The sequence below is a fragment of the Pipra filicauda genome, unplaced genomic scaffold (genome assembly GCF_003945595.2).
Source record: "Pipra filicauda isolate LSUMZ 115617 unplaced genomic scaffold, ASM394559v2 scaffold116_size3395265_pilon, whole genome shotgun sequence".
NCBI classification, from domain to species: Eukaryota; Metazoa; Chordata; class Aves; order Passeriformes; family Pipridae; genus Pipra; species Pipra filicauda.
In genome coordinates, this window is record NW_024103618.1 from 2,593,731 (window position 1) to 2,601,069 (window position 7,339).

Below are 7,339 nucleotides of genomic sequence, written 5' to 3' on the forward strand. Positions count from 1 at the left end.
AATTTTAGATCCATCTTGGTCTCATCTGGCTATACACTTCAACATTTTTATTTTGCTACATAGAATAAGAATCTACTGTAAATATCCTCTTTGGCTAGCAGAGGCATGGACTGCCATAACATTTTCCATCTGACTTTCTCAGAGTACTTTGCAAGCATTCACTCAAACTTGTTAAAATATTTGATGGCACGTTAATATTAGCTTCTTTTACAAAGCAAAAAAACGGGAAGCAAAAATTTAGTGACTTGTCCAAAGTTACACTGCAAAGTTAGTAACAAATCTGGGACTAGAATATCTGCTCACTCTGTACTACAAAGAGGATATTGCATTTCCTCTCCAAAAATCTTGAAAAATTCCACAGAGGGTTCACTGATGTTTTTCTTGTAGTAAGCTCAGTTCCAGAAATGGGTAATCATCAATTGTTTTGCTGAACAAGTGTTTGGAACAGAATCAAACTTAGGGTATATTTCCAGCCAATTAAAAGACCATTTCAATTGAAAAGGCAGTTAAAACAACACTAAGGTTTTCTGGAAGATTGGAAAATATATAATAAGAATTAAAAGATAATTCAAATATCAGAAATACTTTCACTGCTGACAATGCAGCTTTAGAATTTTACAATTTTTTTAATATATATTTTGTATCTCATTTTAAATTATGTTCTACTAAAAATAGCAATATATCTTTAATAGGATGGCAAATATGTAGACACAAGCATGAGGGAGGATTTTCCATGAAGCTTGGCCCCCACTGCAGAACAGACTGGGAGCTTTAGTACAATGCCAAATGCTAACTTGCAGTCCATGGATTGAGTCTGTAGTGCATGGCTTGTAGCAGGTCCATGGAAAATACTCCATTTGCACCTGAAATTCTAATGGTAAGAGGGAGCTGTAGTCCATGAAAAATTCATGGAAATCCACAGAAGATGTGGGGAGTCTACAACCAAAAAAGCAACATAACTTTGGAATCACTATTCTTCTTTAAGACTGTTATCTTCAAAGCAACCTCTAACCAATATTTTCAAATTATCTGAGAAAATATTGCTCTTAATTGAAAATACTGTAAAGCTTCATATTTTGGTGACAGCATGACTTGTTGGGATTCTAAAGATAAAGCACAGCAAATAAAACTTTGCATTAAATTGATCTCTGAATCTTGCTTATCTTTTTTGCTAGTGAAAACATTATACTAGTTGACAAATCCACATTTGCCTCTTGCTAGGACAGTAATTTACTCTACAGAGAGGGTTTAGAAAAGGACAGACAGGTCAGATAGCCTCCGCATTCCTCCTCTTGAAGTTGTGCCACTATCAGGCACAAAAGCAAGCTTCATGGAACCAGAGAGAAGGCAAACAATGCAAAGTTTGTATAGGGAAGACAGAAGAAAGCTTGTACAGGGCAAGAAAAAGGTGTAGGATTACGTGAATGATTAAAATGCTCACCTGGCATGGATACTGATCACTGGTTTGCTGTGCTAACAGAAGTGTCAGTTTACATTCTGTACTGGAAAAGAAGAAACTAAACTTGACATAAATCCCACTGACACAAGTGGTAAAAATTTAAAGGTTGAATACCATTTTTTTTTTGTTACATTATAAAAAATACTGATCTGATTCAGGTATCTGGTGGTACAAAATGGTCGTTGCAGAGAACCCCACTTAAAATAACCTGGAACTATGTGTCTCACAAATTCATCTCCAGACACTGATTTACCTAGAGTCCTGAGACAACTTTTGCATCCTGACCTCCTGACAATAAAGGGCACAGGGACTACAACTGCAACAATGTTTCTAGTATCAAGAATTAGACAGAAGTAACTAGACGCGGTAAGAAACAATTTCTAGAACCATCCCTTGGTTGCAACTATGTGACTGTTTCAGGATGAATCATGTTGGTTTAGATCTGCTGAGGGTAGTTTAAATGCAGGGTCCTGATTAAAGACAGTGGGCCGTCTGTTACTTTCTTTCCACACACTTAGAGGAGCTGTGCTGATAGGAACTCGGTGTAAGCCAAGACATCTCGGTTTCTCACCAAGACAGGAATCTATGAATTATCATCAATATATACACCTTTTTCAGCAATACATACACTTTTTTGTGAAGCAGGGACTTTCATTCAATTCGGTTTGGACAATGCTCTCAGGCACACAGTGTGATTCTTGGGGTGTCCTGCGCCAGGTCAGGGGTTGGACTTGATGATCCTGATGAGTCCTTTCCAATTCAGTATATTCTATCGTTCTATATGAAGTCTCTGTGTTACAAATTACTAATTCCCAGTTCATGCTCATCTGCTCATGCTCACCCCAAGCCCTCTCAGCAGCATCCCCAGCCAGGCAGCTCATTTTAGCTGGGGCAGAGCAGCAGTGCTCTGCACCCACGCTGAGCGCTGCCTTGCAGGACAGGCCTGGTGCCACCGTGTCACCCGTGACCTGCAGCCCCGGAGAGAGCTGCTTCTGCTCTGCCAGGGGCATTAGCGAGGCTCGAGGCTTTACCTCGCCATCCTCACAGACAGCTCTTAAGCCTCCTAAGCAGGGCTTAGACGGGAGTTTAGACAGAGATCAGCTGTATTTATTGCCTCAAAACCGCTACACAGCTGCTACTTCTCACCGAACACGCTTTTGTTTTCCTGTGCTAGAGACCTCCGAGCACGCAGAGCTCGGCCCGGGCAAGGGCGGACGATCACGTCCCGACGAAAGCCCCGTTATGACCCGTTAGGGCTTCGCCCGACTGAGCGCCGTGGGGAGCGCGGCTGAGCGACCGGAGCGCTCCTCGCAGAGGCGGAAGCGGGCGGCCCCCTCGGGCGGCCCCCTCACCCCGCCCCCGCGGGGCTCTCTGCCCTCGGGGGCTGCGAGCTGCGGCCTTCACCGGCACCGCCCCGCGGCGCGCGGGGTCACGCGCGTCAGCCCCGCCAATAGACAGCGGAGGTGTGCGCCGCGCGGGGTCTCGCGGGAGCGCTGGGTGGTATTTAAGGCCACGTGGGGAGCGGCGGTTTCTCTCTCTCTGCAGGCCTCCGGAGCGGTAAGGCCGCGATGGCCGCTCGCTCCACAAGGACGGGCTGGGGGAGGGGGGGAGGGGAGCAGGGGGATGCGGGACCTGCGGGACCTGCACCACCTTCCATTCACATCTTGCCCTCTCGGAGCTTGGCAGTGCTCCGGCGAGTCAACACAGGGGGATAGAGCAGCTCTCCCTCACAAAAACCCAGTGCGGAGCCCTCCTCTCCGCCCTGCATCCTGTCGTGAGGCACAAGCGGCCCCTCTCTCCCTCTCCGCGGCCCCCTCACTGTCCCAGGCTGACGCTTCTCTCCCTCCGCAGTGTGTCCCGAGGTACCGGCGAGTCCTTACAATGTCCCCGGCGGGCAGGAGGCCGGGCGCGGCGGATCTGGGCCCGGGGAAGCGCTGGAGATGTGTGGCCACGCATTTGGACGCCCATGGGTGAGGGGCACACCGACCTCATCCGCTCTCCTACAGCCTGGGGTTGGTTAGAAAAGGCTTCTGACCTCAATAGGCTTTAAATCCCGACGCTTTTTAAAGACAAACTTATTTATGGGGATGCTGCCCTGTATCTCTGAGACAAGAAAGTGTTTGTGTTCATTTGCACCCTTCTGTTCTTTGAATTGCAGGTATTGAGCTGCACAGACCCTGAATCTGAATTCACTGCAGTGGTTTTGTATTTTTATAGGGTGCATCAAGAATATTACACTTAGACCCTGCAGTGTTTAGAGTATTAAATGCTGTAGGCACTTAGACTCTAATAATAATAGCTTCAAACAAAGAAGTCCCTGATTGCTTGGGCTTTCTTTCCAGTCTTCTAGTACATCTGTAACAGTGTCTTTTGATACCTCTTGGTTGAGCTCTGTGTATAACTTGTTACAAACTGTGTATATATATGTAAGTAGACACAGGGTAGCAATAAATTCACTGGTGAAGACAGTCTACTCTGAACATTTATAGCCTCGGGGTAGCGTCAGCACAAAAAGGAATTTGGGCTTAATAAATTTTCCATTGTTTCTGATTAGTAGTATATTTTAAAAGTTATTAAAAATACATTTTATGTATTTTAAACAGGCTAATGAAAACAACTTGACAGATTAAAAAACTGATTACTTTTGATTTGATAATAAGCTTCATGTAAACAACCCCTGCAACTTTGTAGAAAATTACTGTAACAGTATAACCCAACATAGTAGCAACTCCGTATAATATGGCTTTGAGAAAGTCTAATTAAACACTAATAATTTTACTATAATCTTATTGATTGTTTTGTGTGTTGTTTAGAGGCCCGACTTAGCAACGTCATGCAAGAAATATTCTAGACATGGATAATCAGACCTAAATGTGAAGTAATGCTCAGGGCTTCTTAGGAATAAATAATACCTTCTACTGGAAGGTAAGTGTGCTCTAGTTTAATGACAATTGCAGATAATTTTAAATCTTGCTCTTTGATAATTCACAAATTTCAAGCAAATTGTAATATCTCTTTTGAGTAAATGGTAAATTCAGATCATCTTAGTTAATAAGAAACCAATATAATATAGTGTAATCTACTCCCCTTTTATGCTTTGCCCTCTTAAGTCTGGCAGTGTCTTAAGTGGCCAACACAGAGGGGTATAAGAGTTCTCCTGCAAACCCAGAGGTGAGGTTGAAACCCTTCTTTGGATTGTGCTTGGGAGGAACACATTTATGAAACTACTAAACTTCATGAAGCTACTAAATCAACTTTATTAATAGCTTGTAGGAAGATTTTGAAATGTATTTGGTTATATTATCTGAGTCTTAATATCAATTTTGTGTAAATCTTTTTCAGGTTTCTCAAATCTGGTTCTTTGTGAACCTATGCAATGAATGTCTTGAATGAAGAGTTTCTTGTAAATTGTTTGGTCTCCAGGTATGTAATGTGAAAAGGATTATCAGATGTTAGTGAATGCATTGCCTTCTATATCTAAAGGAGTTTTAATTTATTCCTCACTGGAAAACAAAACAAAATAGTTTGAACTAATGGAAAACCTGTGTGGTAGCTGTTAAAACTTTATATAGATTTAGCCAATCTAAATAGCAAAAAAATCTAAGGAAAGCTTTGGGTAGTTATTGGATGTATTTATTCTAATAAGGCTGGTCCTCTGGAATGGAATCCATACTAATGGTATGAGAAAAGAAAATCCCTTCCTGTACAAAGGAAGTAATTTGTATTGAAAAATGCCTCTGACTTGAAAGTTAGTGTCATGTAGAAGGTTCATATAGCTCAACCTTAGGGCAGTCACCCCTTTCCTGTGTGCATGATGCCGACTGCAAATTAAATAGAACTTCTTTTACAGGGAGGAAACTAGAATGTACCAGGGACTTGAACTGATATTAAACTTCAGCTTATGATTTTCTGAGTGGCTGATTTCTGACTTCATATGAGATGACTCCACTTATCACCTTCAATGTATCGTCTTGGAAGTGGAATTGAGATAAGCAATGTCTAAAACTACATGTCTTCAATGATCATATTTAAACAGGAACTTTACCATTTGTCAAAACAGATTTCTTAACAAAAACTTTTGTAATTTATTACTGTCTTTGTGGAACAATTGAAATAAAATGTGAGTATGCTACCAGAATTTTGTGTGTTCTGAAGGTTTTCTTGTTGAGGTACTTCCTGTGTGAAGGCTTTGTTTCATGGATGTAAACACTTTTGTGCTGCCACACAGAAATAACCTCTTGCTGTGTGCAAACTTGATAAAATTAATCTTAAATTTACAAATCCATTGAAAATGGCCCACAATATTTTATTCTTAATGTCTGGATTTTCTGAATTATTTTATAACACAAAAGCACTAAGATCAACCAGCTAACTCCTGAGTTATTTCATTAGGCTGGATGTGTTGCATGTTCTTTACAAAAGGATTATCTCAAGCTGTAAAGAACAAGTTAGCAAGAATCCCATTACTTGCATATTTTAAATGAGCAAAAAGGAAAATGTTGCAGTATTCCATGTAAAGCACAATCAGCGGGAAAGTCCTTGAAGAACAAGTTCAATACTGTTGACCAATTGGAAGCTTGTATGTGCTTTTCAGTTGCTTATGCCTCAGTAAACATTAAAAACATTTTCCTCAGTGGTAGGTCTTTACCTAAAATGATTAAATGCTTTGTATTACTAGCCAATTTTCCTTAGAATGCACAAGCAAGAATACAAAATACAGTCAGAAGTAGCTGTCAGGTGCTCCCCACTGCCTACACAGGAAAGTGAGTTAGTGTGGATTTAGGACCAAACATGTATATGTATACGCACACAGAGTCAGATTTATTCCCCACTGAGTTGTTATCTTTATGTAAACATGCACTGAAGAGTGAGTAGTGATTTCCTCTGTTAGTGGCCTGCTAGGCTTACTTAAGTCTGCTTCTTTTTCTGTGGACTTGCATTTTATTAAAAGACAAAACTGAATTTGAAGGGTATACAGGAGCATTTTCTCTTCATTATATTAAACCTGTCTGACAACTGTCTAGATCCTGCTATGAGAAACAATGAATCATTTTCCTGCGAGTCTTGTGAGTTGTTATATAGACCTGTGTCCCCTGCAGTCATGCTCAAGGACTAGGTTTTAGTCTATTTGGTCTTGCGTTATGTGATTGTGGTTTTATATGTGCCCTGTGCAGGACTTCTAAATATTGCTTCTCTCAGGTTCAACGTTAATTGATAGTATTCAGGATAGACTAATTTTTAAATCCTCATTCTTGTTTTCCTTAACCAGTAAGTTTGTTTACATTTGATAGCTTGGCATGATGAGTAGTGAGCTGTGAGACAGTGAGCTGTCTACACTTCCAGAACTTTCTGAAGGAATCAGAAACTATCTTAAAATTGGGGTTGGAAATCCTTTCCAGATTTATTTGGCATGCATTAAGTGGCATTAAGTTCCATCTTCTGCTCTGTCCACAAGGATCTTGTCAGAATTGAAATCTTTTGGGATCTGCAGCCAGCGTTCTGCTTTTTTTTGATGCTAAAACCAAAAAAAATATGCCCTTGAAGGACCTATCTGAAGCCTGAAAATAATGCTGCTTTGAGTCATGCTCTGTGCTTAGGTACTGACTCCTTCAGGGACTTGTCAAGATTTTTTGAGACATTACTATTCTTCAACTTCATGCTGTGCAGTTGGTGATAAAAAGTACTATTAAATCCTAATGACTTGGTCCTTATTCACAATATTTTTTCTAAAATGTTTCAAGCAAGTCCTTGTTCATTCATTCCTAGTCATTGAAAGCTTTTGGAAAGCTGTGTATCAGAAACAAATAATTAATTTGACTTTTGTGATGCCACCTTCAAATTCTCAAAGGCTCCTTTCATACTTGTTTTTTTTCTCGGACT

General features: G+C 40.9%; 2 long non-coding RNA genes and 1 other non-coding gene across 3 annotated transcripts; 2 read left to right on the top strand and 1 right to left on the bottom strand.

Moving 5' to 3' along the window:
- Positions 1 to 688: 688 nt before the first annotated feature.
- Positions 689 to 2,789, bottom strand: LOC113995657. Its single transcript, XR_003543487.2, has 3 exons — positions 2,606 to 2,789; positions 1,442 to 1,502; positions 689 to 871 (listed from the first exon to the last, which is right to left on the bottom strand). It is a non-coding gene; the product is annotated as an uncharacterized LOC113995657 (long non-coding RNA).
- Positions 2,790 to 3,133: 344 nt separating this feature from the next.
- Positions 3,134 to 5,597, top strand: LOC113995629. Its single transcript, XR_003543479.2, has 4 exons — positions 3,134 to 3,429; positions 4,273 to 4,384; positions 4,802 to 4,882; positions 5,310 to 5,597. It is a non-coding gene; the product is annotated as an uncharacterized LOC113995629 (long non-coding RNA).
- LOC113995673 lies at positions 4,557 to 4,675 on the top strand. The gene has a single exon (XR_003543490.1). It is a non-coding gene; the product is annotated as a small nucleolar RNA SNORA26 (small nucleolar RNA).
- Positions 5,598 to 7,339: the final 1,742 nt, after the last annotated feature.